This window comes from Melozone crissalis, unplaced genomic scaffold (assembly GCF_028551555.1).
Source record: "Melozone crissalis strain CALT ecotype California unplaced genomic scaffold, PUWL_Pcris_2 ptg000018l_1, whole genome shotgun sequence".
NCBI lineage: Eukaryota > Metazoa > Chordata > Aves > Passeriformes > Passerellidae > Melozone > Melozone crissalis.
The window spans coordinates 21744423-21761520 of record NW_026535796.1 but is presented as its reverse complement, the minus strand read 5'-3'; positions in this window follow the sequence as shown (position 1 = coordinate 21761520).

Sequence of the window (17098 nt, the reverse complement as noted above, 5' to 3'; positions counted from 1 at the left end):
CTCTGTTTATGTTCTAAATGGCATCAATTCAAGGAAAGACAGTCTGGAAAGCTTCTACAATGTCCAAGCTGTGCAAGCTAGCTACAAAACTACCCATACTTACAGGACTATGGCTGTGAAATATGGCTGTGCACTGTTATTTGGATAATAGAGTATCCAGAGCACGCATGGCTATTGTGGCAAAACAGCAGCAGGACAAGAACTAGGAAAGGTTCGACAAGTCAGTGCAGACGGCGTTAGGCTGAAGCAAATGGATTAATGTACTCTCAGTATAACTCAGCACTAAGATCCCATAGAGTACTGTAATAAAATGGTAGCAGGGCAGCCATAAAAAGTGGCAGTAAACTGACATAATATTACCAGAATAAATGTAGCAATAAGGTAACACAGGCCACTGCAGTAAAGTAGCATTTTGATAATGCAGCAATAAGACACAACAGGATGCTGCAGTAAATTAGTATGGGGAATAAGGCAGTAATAACAGTGTGGACAAACAGTGGTACATTTGTACCAGGTACTGCAGCAATAAAGATAACACAAGATGTCCTAGTAATAAGTTACTACAGTAACAACAACATGATGCACTGTAAAGTTATATCAGGATGCTTCCATGCTGCAGTCAAATCCTACAAGAGGTGGTAGTGAGACAATGATGACAAAATATACCCTATTTCCAAATGCAGAACGTGAATCAGTTTTCTGCACCGTAACCCAGATTCTAGAATGATCTCAGCAATACCAATCTTCTCATTCCTGCTTTCAAGGAAGCTGAGGCAAGAGTGTTCCTCCACCCAGACAATTATTTTGGTCTGAAAATACAAAATTGACTCATTGTCTCTTCAGCCAAATTGTTACAGACTGTGGTGAAGTTCTTTGTTTAGTTCTACTCAGGTGAAACCCTGGTGGTTTTGGAAAGTCCTTTGCCTTTGAAAGGATTTGGCTCTCATCTTCTGGCATGGGTGATGCTTTTAGCCTAAAATTATTTCTGGTTTGGGTGGGAGAAGGGGAACCCAGGTACAGAACATTTGACTGTACCAGTCTGTTTCCTAAAATGCACAAATAAATGGAGCATCCTGGAAAAGTCAAAGCAACAAGGACCGAATCTGTTCTGTCTGTCATGCACTCATGCACACAAAAATAATCCTCCTGGAACCAGTGCAAGCCTTGGGTGCATCCATGGGCAGGACTTGGCCTAACCCTGTTCTCAGTGTCCGCAGCAGAGTGACAGAAGCAGTGTCTCTGTCTCCTTTGCTGGTTTTCCTTTTTTTTTTTTTTTTAACCTAACCTCCACCCTCTTTATGGCATGGTCTTGGAAAAAAATTCATTTGCCATAACACAATATGCAGTATTGTGGCAAGGAATAGGTCTGTCCAAGGAATTTGCTGTCTTTTTACTCTTCAGTAGAGGGGTTAAGCATTCTGAAAAATAACTGGCTACCACTGTTATACTCAATAATCACCAGGAATAAGGGTTTAGTCAGAACATCTACATCAACAAGAAGACTTGAGTGGAGTGTGTGTGCCAGATAACAAGATGGTCTCCTGGGAAAAGGATGTAAATAGGGCAAAACTGCAGGGTCTTAACTAGCAAGAGCAGCTCACAGCTTCACAAGTCTCAACGGATACAAATTTTCTGCTACATCTTTCTGACCCTTTGCACAACAACTTTGTTATCCCTTTGTGTGGCTGCTTCTGTCCCTAGGAGACTGCTCAGTTCAAGTTTGGAGCGGTGCTCTGATCCACCTTGGCTTGGCTCTTGCCTTAAACTCCTTGGCTTGCTTTTATTGTGGTTTAATGATTAAGCAGGATTATTAAAGCAGAGCTCACAGTAGGGTAAGATAGGCTAGGTTATCATGATTAGGTTGTTTAAGCTCTGAGCAATTTTGAGCTTCTCAGCACTGTTTATAACCTGAGACGGGGAACAAGCAACGTGGCTGCTCAGCAGAACAGTGAGCTGGTGAACAATACACTATCTTCATGCCCACCCGTACTTTGAACTTACTGCTGAGGAGAAATGCTTTGTAGTGAGAAAAGTAATCTCACGGCAGGGGAGAGTCAGACCTGATCAACTTTTTCATGTGATACACATTTTGCTTTGCCAGCCCCTAGCATCTGCAAAGCTTGCAGCTAAGAGCCAGCAACCTCCTAATCCTGCTGCTAAGCTTTGGAAACCAGCTTTTCAAAGGCTGTCTTTACACAGCAATGCTATTACTTGAAGGCTTTTAATGTGAATTTATGGCTATTGCCACAAGTGTCAGTGTAGTTGCCCTCTGTATTTGCAATAGGAATTTGTGGATTCACCCCACACAGAGGGTGGATGTTAGTGGGCAGAATTTAGGGATCTACGAGTGCCTTCCTGTCTGGGGACCCAGAAGATATGCTGAAACATCTCATCTGGCAGAGGACAGCTCTCTTTTGAGCAATGGACATGGCTATCTGTCAGCAGAGATACTAAATGGAGCTTCTCTCTCTCATCTTTGAACCACGCCATCCTTACATAAATAGTAGGTGACAGCTAGCCCTGAGCAGCACCTTTTATAGGTGGACTAGGATGTGGAGTAGTGTGGACTGGGATTTCTAGAGTGGTTGTTTCCTTTTGGATCCTCAACAATATTTTTCATGTCCATCCATGTGCAGGTTATTCCTGCATGATGCACAGGTTCACAGCCCAGAACTGTGGACATCTGGTTCTTGCCATGGTTCAACATGAGGCTCATGCCACGTGGATTAAGGTACACCAGATTAAAAAAAATTATCAAATGATGCTTTACACAACGCATCACCTCTCGAAAAAGCATCTGGGATTCTGGAATTTGCTTTTCCGGGGTCATCTGGGGCCAAAGGAGACACTGTGGGATTTTCCTCTGCAAGGGAAAAATTTTAAGGGTCTCCTACCCCTGTGGTGTGACTGGAGGCAGCCAGAACTGCTTCTCCGCAAGGCCGCATCCCGTTGCCAGCAGAGGGCGAGGCCCGCGGAGGGTGGAGGGGCCCGGAGCAGTGACCGTGGGTGGAGCGCGCTCCGGAGGGCACGTGGGGACACGGGCAGCGTCCCGCCGCGCGGCCCCCGCACGTTAGCCGCTGCACGGCGATGCCGCCGAGTGTTTCTGACCTGGCACAGGCGCGGAGCCGCTCGGGACTCGGGCAGGGCCCGCAGCCGGCTGGCAGGGCAGGGCCGGGCCGGGCCGCAGCTGCACCCGCCGCGGGGAGGGCCCGCGCCGGCCCCGGCGCTGCGGGAGCGCGGCCCGGCTGCTCCGCCCGCGTCCTGAACCCTTCTCGAGAAAGCTGATCGTGTCCAGCCGCATGGACAATGCCCAGCCGCAGCTAACACCGCAAACAAAGGCTGCACGCCCAGCTTGGAAGCTCGAGCCCATGCCAGGGACTGCAAAAAGCACCCGGTTTGCTGCAGCGGGTGTCCGTGCTGCTCAGTGACCCTCATCCCGCACCCTCTGGCAGCAGCACCCGGTTCCTCCCAAATAAGCCGGAAAGCCGCCCATCAGCAAGCTTGGTGCGCTGCTGCAGAGGAGGACAAGACCTGTGGCTCTCAGGTTTTGAAGGTCCCAAAGACGAGCAGTATTAGCAACCCAAGCCCTTCTCACCAGCAAGGTCACCTGCAGAGCCAGGAGGTGCGACTGCCTGCCACCCTGCTCGAGGGTTGTGCTGCTTCCTAGACCTGCCTGTGACCCCCCATGGGGGAGCTCAGAGCTGCTGGGCTTACGTCCTTCAGAGCATCTCTGCTTTTTGTGTGCCATTTGTCTCTGCAGGATGTGTAACATTTGCTGGTTTTGCAGGAAGGGACCAGTACAGGCCAGGGAAATTGTTACCTTCCTCAACTAGACCCCATGCTTAGTGCACATAGAGTCCGTCGTTAATATCTTGGGAGTAAGACCCAGAGAGTTGCAATGTGCAGTCCCTTGCCTTGCTTGACAGGCTTATTTGCTTTGTGTGTTTGCCTTCAAGCTATCCTGCAGGTCTGCTCATCAGAGCATCCGTGCTCCTCCACCCATCATGCTGCCAGCACACCACATCACCATTGCCCTGGACCTTCCCCACACCCCCTTGCTTCAACATCTGTGGTTCTCAGCTGCCTTCTTTTCTTAACTCTTGCTTTCCCTGACCTCCTCTTAGAGAGGCTAGTCTGTACAGCTCATGAAGGGCTACTAACAAAAGTAGTAGCCAAACAGTAGTACAAACAAAAGTACAATGCCAAACTAACATCTCACAAAAGCTGGCTGAAGAATCAGTTTATTCACTAAAAGAAACACTCCTCAAAGGGCCACCATGTGCAAGGCTACTGAGCTCTGAAATTGCTGAAGTGAGGTGAGGGGGATGCATGTGTGGTTTGGACTTACCCCTCTTTGAATCTCAACCCCACACTGCAGCTCCGGCTGTGAGCTGAAATGGCACATCCTGAGCTCAGGCAACACCTTGGCAAAAGCAAGTTTGTAGCACCTGCCTGCATACTGTGTTCAAGACTGCCTGGCTGCGTTGTCAACTCTGGGATATTTTCTTTATGTTTGTCTGTCAGTGCAGCTGCATATTTGTTTGTACAGACAGTAGCAGGGAAGGCCTCAAACCCTTCCCTCAGCTGATAGAAGTCTGATACCATGTCAGATCCTCCATGCTGGAGCACAGACAGATTTGGGGCATGGTCTGGACAAATCAAGCTAACTAGGGCTTTCCACAGTCTGAAGAAAGTTTGTCTTGCCAGTTTCTTCAGCCAGCCCTGTACATATACTCCCACATCCAACACATGAAAAAGAAAAATCTTTCTGTGCTTAGTGTGATAGATCATCCACTGTCGGCCACCTGCAAGCTCTATCTGGTAACTAAACTTCTGAGTTTCTTCATGTCATGCATTTTGGATAGGTAATACCCTACCCAAAAATGCCTGTCCTCCTGTGATGACCTGCCTCTGGATACAGAGATACTCTGCCATGATGCTGAACTCCTTTCATGGAGTTCATGCCTTCCCCTCTGCAAAACTGCCCTCACAGCCAGAGCTGGGCAGAGCTTATCTACCTTCTGCCATTCCTTAATTAGAAACTTGTCAGAGCTTTATGAAAAGCAGCACAGCAAACCACAGACTTCTAAAATATGGAAGCAGTGTTGAGAGCAGTGCTAGAAAAATAGGAAATTAAATTCATAGTGTGGGTTTTCTCTTTCCCACGTGGGGTATTATTGACCTGATGAATATGGTGGCAATTCTGCATCACTCTAACAGTGGTTTGGGGGTGACCTTTCTTCTCATCTGCCAGGGCTTTGAGCTCTCTAATGGGTCACAGGAAAAATGTGCCTGGCTGCAGGTGGAGGGATCTGGATCAGCATCCTTTCCTTGGCTCCCTGTCTGTCAGGACATCACTGGAGCCCACTCTCATGGGACTTGGCCTTCCCTCCCTGATTTTCTCTTCTGACCCAGCAAGCCGTTCCCAGAAACAGTCAAGTCACTGTGTTAAGGTGATCCCGCCCTCACTGTCTCTCTGTTTCTAGGGAGTCTTAAGCAAATCAGGTTGCAGAGTATACACAGAACACCAGAGTCTCTGTGTCAAATGAAAGGACAGTCCAAATGGAGAGAGAAGGCAAGAGAGAAAGCTCTGTGTTTGCATTCATCTCTGTCATGATGGATTCCCCCTTCCTGGAAGCAGCCTTGGCATAAATAAAGCCAGTAAAGGCTTTTATGCAAGAACTCCCTTCACTACCAATAGTCCTGGAGTCATAGATAATAAAAGACCTGGCAGCTCATCTTGCACTGCTCCCTTTCATCAGCAGGATTTTCCCTACTGAATATTCACTGAGGTTGCTTTATCTAGCACACTTCTGAAATCTCCATGGATGGGACCTTAGCAGATGCCCTCAGGAACATATTTTTCCATACTTGAAACACTTACTGCAAGGAAAAAAAGAAGTCTGATATACAACATAAAATGTCATCTCTTGAGTAAGTTTAAAAACAGGGAAAGCCATCTGTAGGCCACAAATAGCAAAGGTGTTTAGCACAATAGATTGTTTTTTCCTTCAGTATTTCCCTTAATGTATTTTTTGCATAGTCTTGCAAAAAATCTTACACTTTTCATCAACATCCATTCCTCATCATGAAAAGTGTAGATATTTGTGGATTATCATGTCTCATTTCAGCCTTTTCCCCACCTTAGACTGTCATGGCTGAGGCTTTTCTCCTATGCCAGTTTCTCAAAGACTGCTATCGATTTTCCTGCCTTTGTCTTTCTTTAAAAGATCACTCAGGAAAAACATAGTAATGGGAAGTCAGAAGAGCTGTGTTTGTCCATACAGCACAATTACCCAGTGGTTTGTGTAAGTGGGATATCACCCTGGCATTGTGCTCTTCATGGAAAACTGCATATATGTGTCACACATGTTGTGCTGTAACACATTTGTTAAATCTATTTATTGCACATCTTTGACCACTTTACCTACCTTCATCCCACACTGCCATCTGTTCTGTGGCTGCCACCCCCCATCTACTCTCCTGAGTACCTGTGGAGGGCTGCCAGGAAAATGGTTCCTCCTTTTCTTGCCAAATTTGGAATTTCAGTTGCAAATTTACCCTAGCAAGAGTGCCAAGGGAAGACAGAGTCAATGCCAACCCACCCTAGCTTTCCTGTTGGGCACATTTTCAATTCTGTCACAGTAGCTGAAAAGTGGAGCTGACTCCTATCAGAACAGGATCATGCCCAACACTGCAAGAGGGGTCAGGAGTTGTGCCCAGTCCCAGATGGGCATATCATCAAAGGCTTTAAAAATGTAAAGTCTGTAGTATCTGAAAAGAATTCTATTATTGACATATATGGCATTCTCAAAACCCTGCAGATTTGTCTTCACAGCAACTAGTGCACCTGGCTGCAGAGTGAAGGTCTTTTTGAAAACTGTTCCAATAAAACATGTTAAAGCCATCGACATCACTCCTGGAGTCATTTTTCCACAGAAAGGTCTTATGCAGTATACACAGGGATTTTTTTGTTTGCATGTAATACAACCATCCTACAACCTCCCATGTTAAGAGAAATCTTTATATAACACTGCTGTGTGAAATATTGATCATCATACTTGGTCAATACATATATATGCAGACAAGCACATATTCCCAAAATCAGTGGAAATGTCTGCATGAACTTCCCATGCACGAGTTCCCCATAAAATAAGACAAATGTGCTTTTTTCCTGTAGTGTGCCCTGCAGAAGTTCTGGCACAGAGATACCTGTGCTCCCCTTGGCGCTGCACAAGCGCTGCAGCCAGGCAGACATTGCTGAGATTCCCAGCCTGCTCCTGGTGACTCATCCCTGCCCAGCAGTTGTGTAGGGGTGCACTTGAAGTTATCCTATTTACTCATTCTCCTGGAAGACCACAGGAGCGCCCACTGCACTCTGCTGGCAATAGATACAGCAGATGGAGCAGAGTTTGACTTGATACAGCAAACTTCACCTCAGCAGGGCAGAAATAGGAGATGCACTTTGGCTGATGGAAGATCCCCATGGGAAAGGAGGTTGAGAAAGCGGTCCCAGTGAGTCAGTCCCCTTCCCACCTTTGTCCCCATCCTAGGAAGCAAGAACACAGCTGATGAGCTGGTGGCTCAGACAGATCTTTGCTCTTCCTGGCCTGCTGCCTTCTCACCATTTCAGTTCCCTTCAGGCTGCTGAGCTCCTTCTTGTGTAAATCTTGGCCATCACATCCTGCCTCTGCAGCATGCTTGGATAACAGGATGGAATACAGGATCATTTCCCCAAGATACCCCTTCCACCAGGGATGCAATTCGTGATTGTCACAGAGGGGGATACCATCATCCATAGTGGGCGCATTACTGCTAACAACATTGATGATGGGGGACTTGAAATTGCAGTCAGAGCACAAGAGCACAAAGTGTTAACCTCAAACATGCTAGAGGCAATCTGTCCCTGCCTCAGTCACATCCTGAGAGTTCACATACCAAATGACCTCCCCCTAGTCAGGTGGGGACCATGCACCAATTCCACAATTTTACGGGGAACTTCAAAGCACGGTGCAGAGTCTGTGTGGGCCCAGTGGAGGTGTGAATTTGCTCCCAACAGGAAGCATTTTTCTATCCCCTTGGCTAAACTGTAAATTTAAAAGCAAGCACAAATTGCAACTGGCTGTTTTCAACATCACACGCCAAAGAACTGTCAGGGTCTGTGATACCACACAGAAGTAGTGCCCAATATTAGAGATGGAAAATTAATTTCTATTAGCCTATGAGCCTGTCATTCCTGGGCAAAGATGTTTTTGACAAACTCTATTTCTCCGGGTGTTAACAAATTACCCCCAAGTACATTGCAGTATCTCCAAGATTCATTCACTATTTGAATATAAATGCCAAATATTTACTTGCCAGAGAGTTATTCCTAGGGATATTGTTAATCTGCAGCTCATTCACAGAGTTTGCTACCAACATTGGATAGTTGAAGTGCAATGAACTGTGTTTAGTTTTTCTTGGACATTCAGGTCACCTGGTACTGTCTCCGCCACTTTAGAATATGGATACAACTGTTACAGTGGGGTTTGCTCAATCTTTCTCTGATATTTGTTTTAATTCTACGTTCCAGAAACATTCTTCCAAGCCAAGCTCTAATTGAAAATATTTCTGGAAAGAAGAGGGGTGTGAACACAGTCCAACCTAAACCACTGTTTATGCATTTGCTGAAAAACTGTAGTCAGTGTCAGTCTCTGTTCTCCAGATGTAGGTGAATATGGGCCTGTATCCAGCTGCAGGGTAGGTGCCTACAGTATTTATGCAAAATAAAAATCAGCAAAGCCTGTATTTCAGCCTTGCCACCCAGCTGTTTTTTCATTTGGACAGATGATTGTATCTTGAGGCTACTAGAAATAGCCAATCCATAATTAAAAGGCTGCTGGGTTTAATGTACAGGCCTACCAGTCACTTTAAAGGTTTAGAATAAATCAAACTGCATTTTCTTGCCACTGGCTAGCACTTCATTTCTTTGAGAGTTGGCACCACTCCAACACTCAATTTTTAGGTGGAAAAGAGCAATTGCTGGCCCCCTGGACTTTGTGGAAGAGTTGGTTCATTATTAAAAAAAAAAAAAAAAAAACAACAAAACAACAGAAAAAAAACATTCTCTCTGTTAAAAATGAGTAAAATATCAGGGGTTTCAGTAATTTGTCTTGTCTTATTCCATTCATCCTCTACTCAAATTTAGAATAAGCACTTAAGAAGGAAAAGGACCTCTTTTCTCAGCATCCTGAGCAAAAGCATGCTTTCCTTAAAGTTTCTTTGGAGTTAATTCCACATATGTGCTGTTTGTGTGCCTAAGAGCTATTTCATAGCAATGTGCATGTCCTGCTCCTGTTTTACAGGAGCAGCCAAAACTAACAGACTTTGGGTATCCAAGCAATTCTTGCTCCTGTTTGTTAGAGCAGTCATTAAAGGGATGCAAGATACAGTTTTAATTAGCCTTGTGCTTGACATTGTGATCAAGTTAAGTTTCAAATAAAAGGCTGAGACCCATGAGCCTTCTCTGGCAGAGCTGCTTCTGGCTGACCTAGACCTGCTTGGTTCCCAAAAGGACATGGCAAATCCTTTTGTCAGTGCAATCCTGCAGCCCTACCCTACTTGCCTGTGGTGTAGCTGTGAACCTAAGTTCCCCTGCAGAGGAGCATATGCCTTTCTCCTCCCTGTAGTTAGGAATAGATATGTTTTTGTCGTGCTCTCTAAAGTATATATGCTTGTAAATTAGGAGAGCTTTTACAGAGACTCCACCAGAAGGCCACCAGAAAGACTACCTGGCTGTTGGATAGCGGAGTTAACTTACTTGTAAATGTGGAGGATGCAAACAATAGAGCTGAGGGCACAGCCTCACTGACTGGAAAAATGAAGGGAGCAGTATGCCCAGAGTGATCAGTTACCCCAAACTGAAAACATATAAGCAGATTGCTGTGAGTTAATGGTAAACAAAAAATGGTGTAGAATTTCCTTAGCACTGGAGGCAACATTTCTTTTGGAAGCTTCCCTTACCCTGGACATATTGAAGGACTTCCTGCACTTGCCTATTGCAGGGAGAATGTGAGTGGAAGTGTTTCTACAGAGTGTGCACATGGCCTCTATGGGCTCTTTCATGAGCCTTCACAGCAAGGCACCTGCTTTCTTCTTCCTAGGAAGGGAGTCAACCCTGGCCTCTCCTGGTTTTTAATGCATTGACCATTAGGCTGAACTAAAATGGCAAATCCCCCTCTCCATACTAGTGAAGGTGGCACCTAGTTTTACACGACTAGTCCCCACATGGAGGTAGTGCCACTCTCCCTGGCTCCTGGTTTTCCTTGAGCTTCATTGGTGAGGTGATATCTAGCCCACACAGGCATCCAGAAAACACCTGTGCCTTTGCAGGGCTTCCACAATGATGCCAGCTGCACAGCCCTTGATGCCAGGAAGGCAGAGGGAGTGACTCTCAGGTTAGCTCACTAGTGATGGCACATGTAGTGACAAAGAGTGCGTGTCTGCATATGCTGAAACACTGAAAACCCTTATTTGGGTTTTCAACCCGTATTACATTGTCAGGCAACATGATTTCAAATAGGTTTTAACTAGAAGTTTGTGATTTATTGGTTGCAATGCAACCAACTGATTTCCTCACAGTCTCTGTGAAGGCAGCAGGCACTGAGCTTTCCAAGTTTCCCTACAAGAAGTAATATTTAATATTATTAAAACATCCATATTTTAAAAAATTCATTATTAAATGTTTTTTACTGCTGTATGCAAATAATTTCACATCCTGTGAACCAACACACTTATTATTCACCCCAGAAGGAGGCCATGATTAGATGCTGTACAGCTGGACAGTGTGTTTAGGTATCACCTGAGTACAGCCTCCATAAATAGTGGCCTTCTTTCCTGTGCATACAGCAACTGGCTGGTGGCAGAGGCACCATTGGTACAAGAATGTACTCTGCAGCAACAGGCCAAAGCCTGGATTAGTCAGATATATGCAATCATAATTTTATTTAGGAGCCTGTGTCCTGGAATATAGCAAACACCTAAAATAAAGATTGTGATTGTGGATATTTTTGTAAATCAGAGTTTCAACTGTGCTGTAGGTGATGAAGCAATACTTGTTTCACCTGAGCATCCTGCAGGAGGTTGTGAGAGCTCATCTGTAGCTGCTGTTTGGGTGCCTATGCTACCTGAACCACCCAAGAGAGACTGGCCTCTCCAAGTCCTGTCCTGGTACACTCTCTCTCTTCCCTGTGGAAGCATTTCAAACAAGAAGCTGACTATTATGTCTGACGCTATCCTTAGAGTGATTAATGTGTTTATTCTTTTAGAGGAATAAACTTAGCCCTGTTGGAGGTTGATGCAGATTTAGGGAGTTCCTCTGAATAAGTGGCACAGGTTTCCAAGGAGGTGCAGCCATTAATTAAATACTAAATAAAAGTTCCGTCAGTGGCACTGCTTATGCAAAAAACCCGTGCCAGATCTCACCACCTTTCACACACATCCCCCCTTCCAAATCACAAACACAAGCTGGCAAATCATGTGAGAAGCTGTGCAGGAAAAAAAATGACATTCAGGTGGTGGTCCAGATGGTCCAATTTTGAGGAAGACATGTAAGTGCATAATTGAGCCCTGCATGCTCTGAGGCATGAAGGGCAGTCCACTGCTGCCAGCACAGGGGACCAGCAGAGCAGCAGCCATGCATGAGGCATTGGGGAAGGCCCAGACAAGAGGTTCAGCAGGAAACTTCACTGCAAAAACATCTGATTTATATTTCCTTATTCCTCTAGTTTTCCTCATGTCTGAGGAGGCACTTTCACTTGTTCACATCTTTCTCCAGCTGCAGCTGCAAAACAGCCCATAGATGGGGGTCAGCATTAATGTTCCTGCAGCCTCACAGCAGCCAGGCAGGGTATCAGCCTGAAATCTGCATGCACCCCAAATGCTTTATGCTTCCTTTCCCTCCTCTCCCTCAAGCATACTGCATCCACGTTCCTACTAAAATGGAGCATGGACTTCTGAGTGGATCAGTGAGAAGCAAAACATGTCTTTGGAGTTTCACATCCAAGCAGAAAGACAGCTAAATGAGTAGCTGATATGGTACCAAACCAGAAGCCACAATATCTGCAAAACCTTTGTACATTACAGAGGGAGGAAGTTCCAGGAAGAAATTAAAAAGCACCCAGGGAGACCAGAGGACTCCTGAGTGTCAGTGCCCACTTCACTGGCCCTTTTCCCATCCAGTTCCTCTTGCAAATAGATAATACATGTCTGAGTGAGAAAATAACAGTGCTTACATTTTTGTAAGAGAAAAGGTGGGAATTTGCTCATTGATATTTTTTTCTAGATTTATACATGCATCTGGTTTGCTCCATTATGAATAATTTTTTGAGTAAAATTACAGCAAAAATAGGAAAATCTCAGCAAATGCAGTGGCAGAAGCCAGTGCTCCAGGACTCAGCCTCTTGCATCTCTGATCATAACCCAATAACTTTTTTCCACTGACAGAAGTTAATTTCTGGTCTGAAGCCCCCTTATGTGCCCTGTCATGTCTGAGTGGCTAACAGCAAGGTCTAGGAGTAAAAGGCATTCAAGAACAATTTTGGATTTTTAAATTCAGCCACTCTTTCACCCATCTGCCTCTGTGGGAACAAGAGACATCATCCAGTAGGATGGACAAAGCACTTCCCTCCTAAGTAGGAGCAGGAAGTTCAGTCAAGGTAGAAATGATTCATCACTAGGAAGTAGCAAAATCTTGAAATTCCACTTCTCAGACTACTTGAAAAGTGTACTTAAAAAAAATTATTATTTAACGAAGGTGTTGATTATTGTCAGCAAGTTCCTGGCAAGAAAAATCAGTTGCTCCTCTTCTGATTGCCACCATGGCTCATTCAGTCTATGATCCTTGCTGAGTTTGGTTAACTTGTTTCATAGTCACTCAGGAATGAGCAAGGATATGGAAAAATGCAGCATGTAATGGAAACTGTGACCTGTCACCTCATGTGGGCTGGTGCCAAGGAGGCTGCTAATTATAGCCTGACATGTAAATACTCCTGGAAGATGATTGTACTTATTTGGACTAGTGCAATATTAATTAAATACTTTGATTATTTCTGAGATAGACTTTGGGAAGGAGGGGGAGGTGTTATCAAGGGAATTAACCTTTTAATTGCTGTGAATGAAGTTGTCTTCCTCAGAAACTGCAGCAGAAGAGCATCTGAATTTTCCTGCCTCTTTCCTCTGTCCTCCCGTCTTTGACCTACTCTTTTGAGAGCTCCCATCATTTTTCTGCTTGCTTTTGGTCTCCTCTGGCTCTGTGCCCATGCCAGTTCCTCAAGATCATAACTCACTTGCCTCCTCAAGCAAGGAGAAACCTAAATGGCAGGGATAATGAAGAACTTCTGGCAGGGAACCAGGGTGCCTCTTGTCTGAGCCAGGGCCCTGGCTTTCCAGCCTTCTACACTCACAAAATTTCCAACTCAGAAACGGCCAGCTTCCAGCTCCTACGTGGGTTCCTTTGGGTTCCCCATGCAAGTACCAACACAAAATCCTGGCTCAAGCTGCCTTGAAATGGGAGAGGGAAGGGGAAGCTGATGCAACCCAGAGGAGTTGAAACCACCTCAGCAAAAAAAAAAAACAAAAGCTGAAAACTCCAGTGGGTCCAGGAACATCAGGACAAGATGCCACTGCCTGTCTGACTCATCCCTAGGAGCAAACAAACAGCAGTGGCAGAGCACAGCAGAGGCAATGACAAGACCAGGAGGTGAGATAGGGCCAAGGAAAGTACTCCTGGCTTTTTACTTCATGCAAGACACAAAGCTAAGCACAGGCTCAGCTGCAGGCTGTCCAGGACTGATGAATGTTCACAGGGGGCCTGGGTTTGCAGGGAGCCCAGGGCTGCCTTACAAGCAAGTCTGCTCAGGTGGAGGCAGGTTGCAGTGAGCACTGCCCTGGGTGCTGGGCAGAGCAGACAGCTCAGCCCTGAGCTTGGCTTCCCAGCAAGCCTTGGGCCACATTTCAAATGAGCTTGTTGTTACCTTCTGAACAGCTCAACAGGAGGTGTTGATCTGTCGAACAGCAATATCTTTCAGTGACCTTGGGGACAGTGTTTTCCAGCAAGTCCTGCATTTCAAGTGTGCCAAAGCTTTGTGTTGAATGACTCCTCTGTTACGCTGTGTGGCCTTGGGACAGTCATATGTTTGTGCATTCAGCACAAACAACCTGCTATTCCTGTGCCACTCTTGAGGTATCACAGTATCCTTCAGCTTCTTTCTCCACTGAATGCCTGGGCAGTGCTCCCTGCTTTGCACATGCCCAGCACCAGAAAGACCAGCAGCATGGAGGAGCCAAAATCTTGCATTTCCCAGGGATTTTGTGCCTGAATGAGGTCCTGCTTGTTTACACATGGCTGAACAGGCAATTAGCACTGTTCTGGCATTACCAAACCCAACTCCTCTGGTTGCCATCAACATACTGGAGTGGGAGTACCGAGGGAAGGTGATCCTCTGCCTCTGCAGAGAGCATCGCAGCTCTGCTATGCCCAGGAAACAGCCCTGCTCTCCTGTTCATCTTTTCATTACAGTTCATAGGATTGGAGAATTCAGTTCCTTGTCTGGAACAGGCAAGTAAGAGACAGTTGTGGGTCAGAGCTGCCAGTAATGGCACTAATGCACTCTCAAGGACTCTCCACAGCTGCACAGCATAATCTACAAGATGAAGGGAAAGGACAAGTGTTATTTCTGCCCCAGGAAGGCAGAAGACATTAAATCAACCTACTGAGAGCTGATGAGAAACAATAGAGGCAGGACAGCACAAAGAAAGGAGAGTTATGAGACCTGGATGCTGTCGGCCTGAGAGGCACAGGGACACGCATGCTGATTTCTCCTTTCTCCTGCAGTCCTAAGGCTCACCACATGCTACTGGGCCATTGACTCTGTAAAAGCAGTGCTGCTGGGAAAGGATGATGCTGTGCCACTGCCAGCTGTACCCCTGCAAGAGGTGGGGTGCCAAATTCCCCTGCTGTGACAGGATTTTCAGGCTAGGGGACACCCTGGCTGAAGGATGGCTGCAGACCTGTCTCCCCTCACCCCCACAGGAAGCACAAGCCCTGGAGACTGTTGCTGAGGAGGACACATTTCCATGGAGGCAGCAGAAGCTGCCTCTCTGTATTGCAGCTTTACCAATAGCCAAGGCAGAGGGCACAGAACTGCTCCCTCTCATTGTGTTGAAAAGCTCAGATTGTGCTCCAGACAGTATTCTTGGGGCATATTCCCTGGACAGCAGTGCCTTCATCAACACCCCCTTAAAAACACTGAAGATGTGCAGGTTCTTCATGGTCTGTATGTGTGTGAGAGCAAGACAAAGCATGAGAAAACACAGTTGCAGGCCAAAGACAAAAGCCCAGACTCAGAAAGAGGTGAAGAAACACCAGGCATAAGCTTGGAGATGCTGTGCTAATCCTAAATGCCTCAAATGGAGACATGGAGGGGAAAAAAGGTTTTTTTCCACATAGTCATTTTCAGGGAAGAGCAGACCGAGTTTGATGGCTAGACTTGAAGTTAAGGGGTTGCAGCCTCCCATGGAGGCAAATGAAAACACAAATTGATCAAAGCTGCCATTTTTTACCAATAACTTCTTTGTTCAGGGGCACTAGCCACTTCATGCTGATTGTCTCACTGCATAATCACCATTGGCAGCTTCCCTTGCCCTCTCCTAAAGATCCTCTGCATGGATTTCTTTCTTTGCAAATGCATTTCCGGGGACAGTAAGGAAGTTGTAGCATAAATTAAACAAGATGTCTGGAGACTCTGAATCAAAAATAATGTAGAGGAATCTCTGGGTGAGAAGGGAAGAAAGAGGTAAGCTAAATGCAGTATCTGCCTGCTGGCTTCTCCCTTGCCACGCTCACACCAATTAAGTGTAGCGGCACAGACAGGGTGGCCAGGGAAGCACCTTTGTGCACAGATGCTAATTTGTTCACAGGCTTCAGCACTTAATTAATGAAAATGCTGTTTCACACATTCCCAAAACCAAAGAAGGAATATTTGGAGGCACAGAGAATGGAAAGGGTCCACACATATCTAGATCAAAGGCAAGCTGGATTTAAGGAAGATTTGTACTGTTCATCTGGCATTTGCTATTAGGATCACCAGTCTCTATAAATTTAAGTCCTCTTTCATCATTCATAACTTTATGCTACCATTACAAAACAAGCAGGAGGGGGGGGGGAGAAACACCACAGCATATGTCACAGTTGAGATGACCACAACACATAGAGCACCATCATACAATTTCTTAGAGAAGGCTCTAAGCATTTGGCTAAACTGAGTAACACCTACCTCATCAGAAAGCATCTGCCCAGACAGAGTAACGTCACGTCACTTCAGAAGCCTTCAAGCAGCTGCCCTTCTCAGTCTTTCACCCAACCTTTTATTCTCCTCATGGTTCATGCATTGCACCTGTGTGCCCTCTGTTCCCTTTCCTGATTGGTCAGTGCACCCCAGCACTCCAGGTCTCATTACCTTCAATGCTGCTCACCTGGCCCACACAGCTGTAGCCCATTGGGGATGAGGCTCAGTCACAGCCCCGCTCCCAATTACCACAAACTGTGTGCCTACAAAGAAACTTTTAAAGGCAGGTGAAAGAAGTGCAGGGGCATTGAACTTAAGTCCAAGAGAAATGGACCTCTTGAGTCTTACTAGAGTCTTAATGTCAATATGGTAGAGAGAGGACAAGGAGATACCTGTTTTCATAATAAAATACTGGGTTTAGCTGTGACAGACGGATAGATGGAAGGATGGAGAGTCAGATTGCTGTTTCTCTACTCCCCCCACTGCTCTTCCTGTTTATTAGCTTAAATGGTTTTTTTTTAAGGATAGGAGCATGCAGAAATTAAATGCTCACTCTCAAAATGAAGCTGACGTGAGCCTCTGGCTTTGAGGATGGATTAGTTTTGAAGGCATAGTAGGCACAAAATGAGGCCGGTGAGGGCTGGCAGTGGAATTCCCAGTAGGGACAGGTTCCTTTAAAACACAGATTAAACAGGGAGGAAATGCACAGCATATGAATATGAATTGATGCTGGGCCTTGCCTGATCTCGCTTCATTTGATAAAACACATTTCC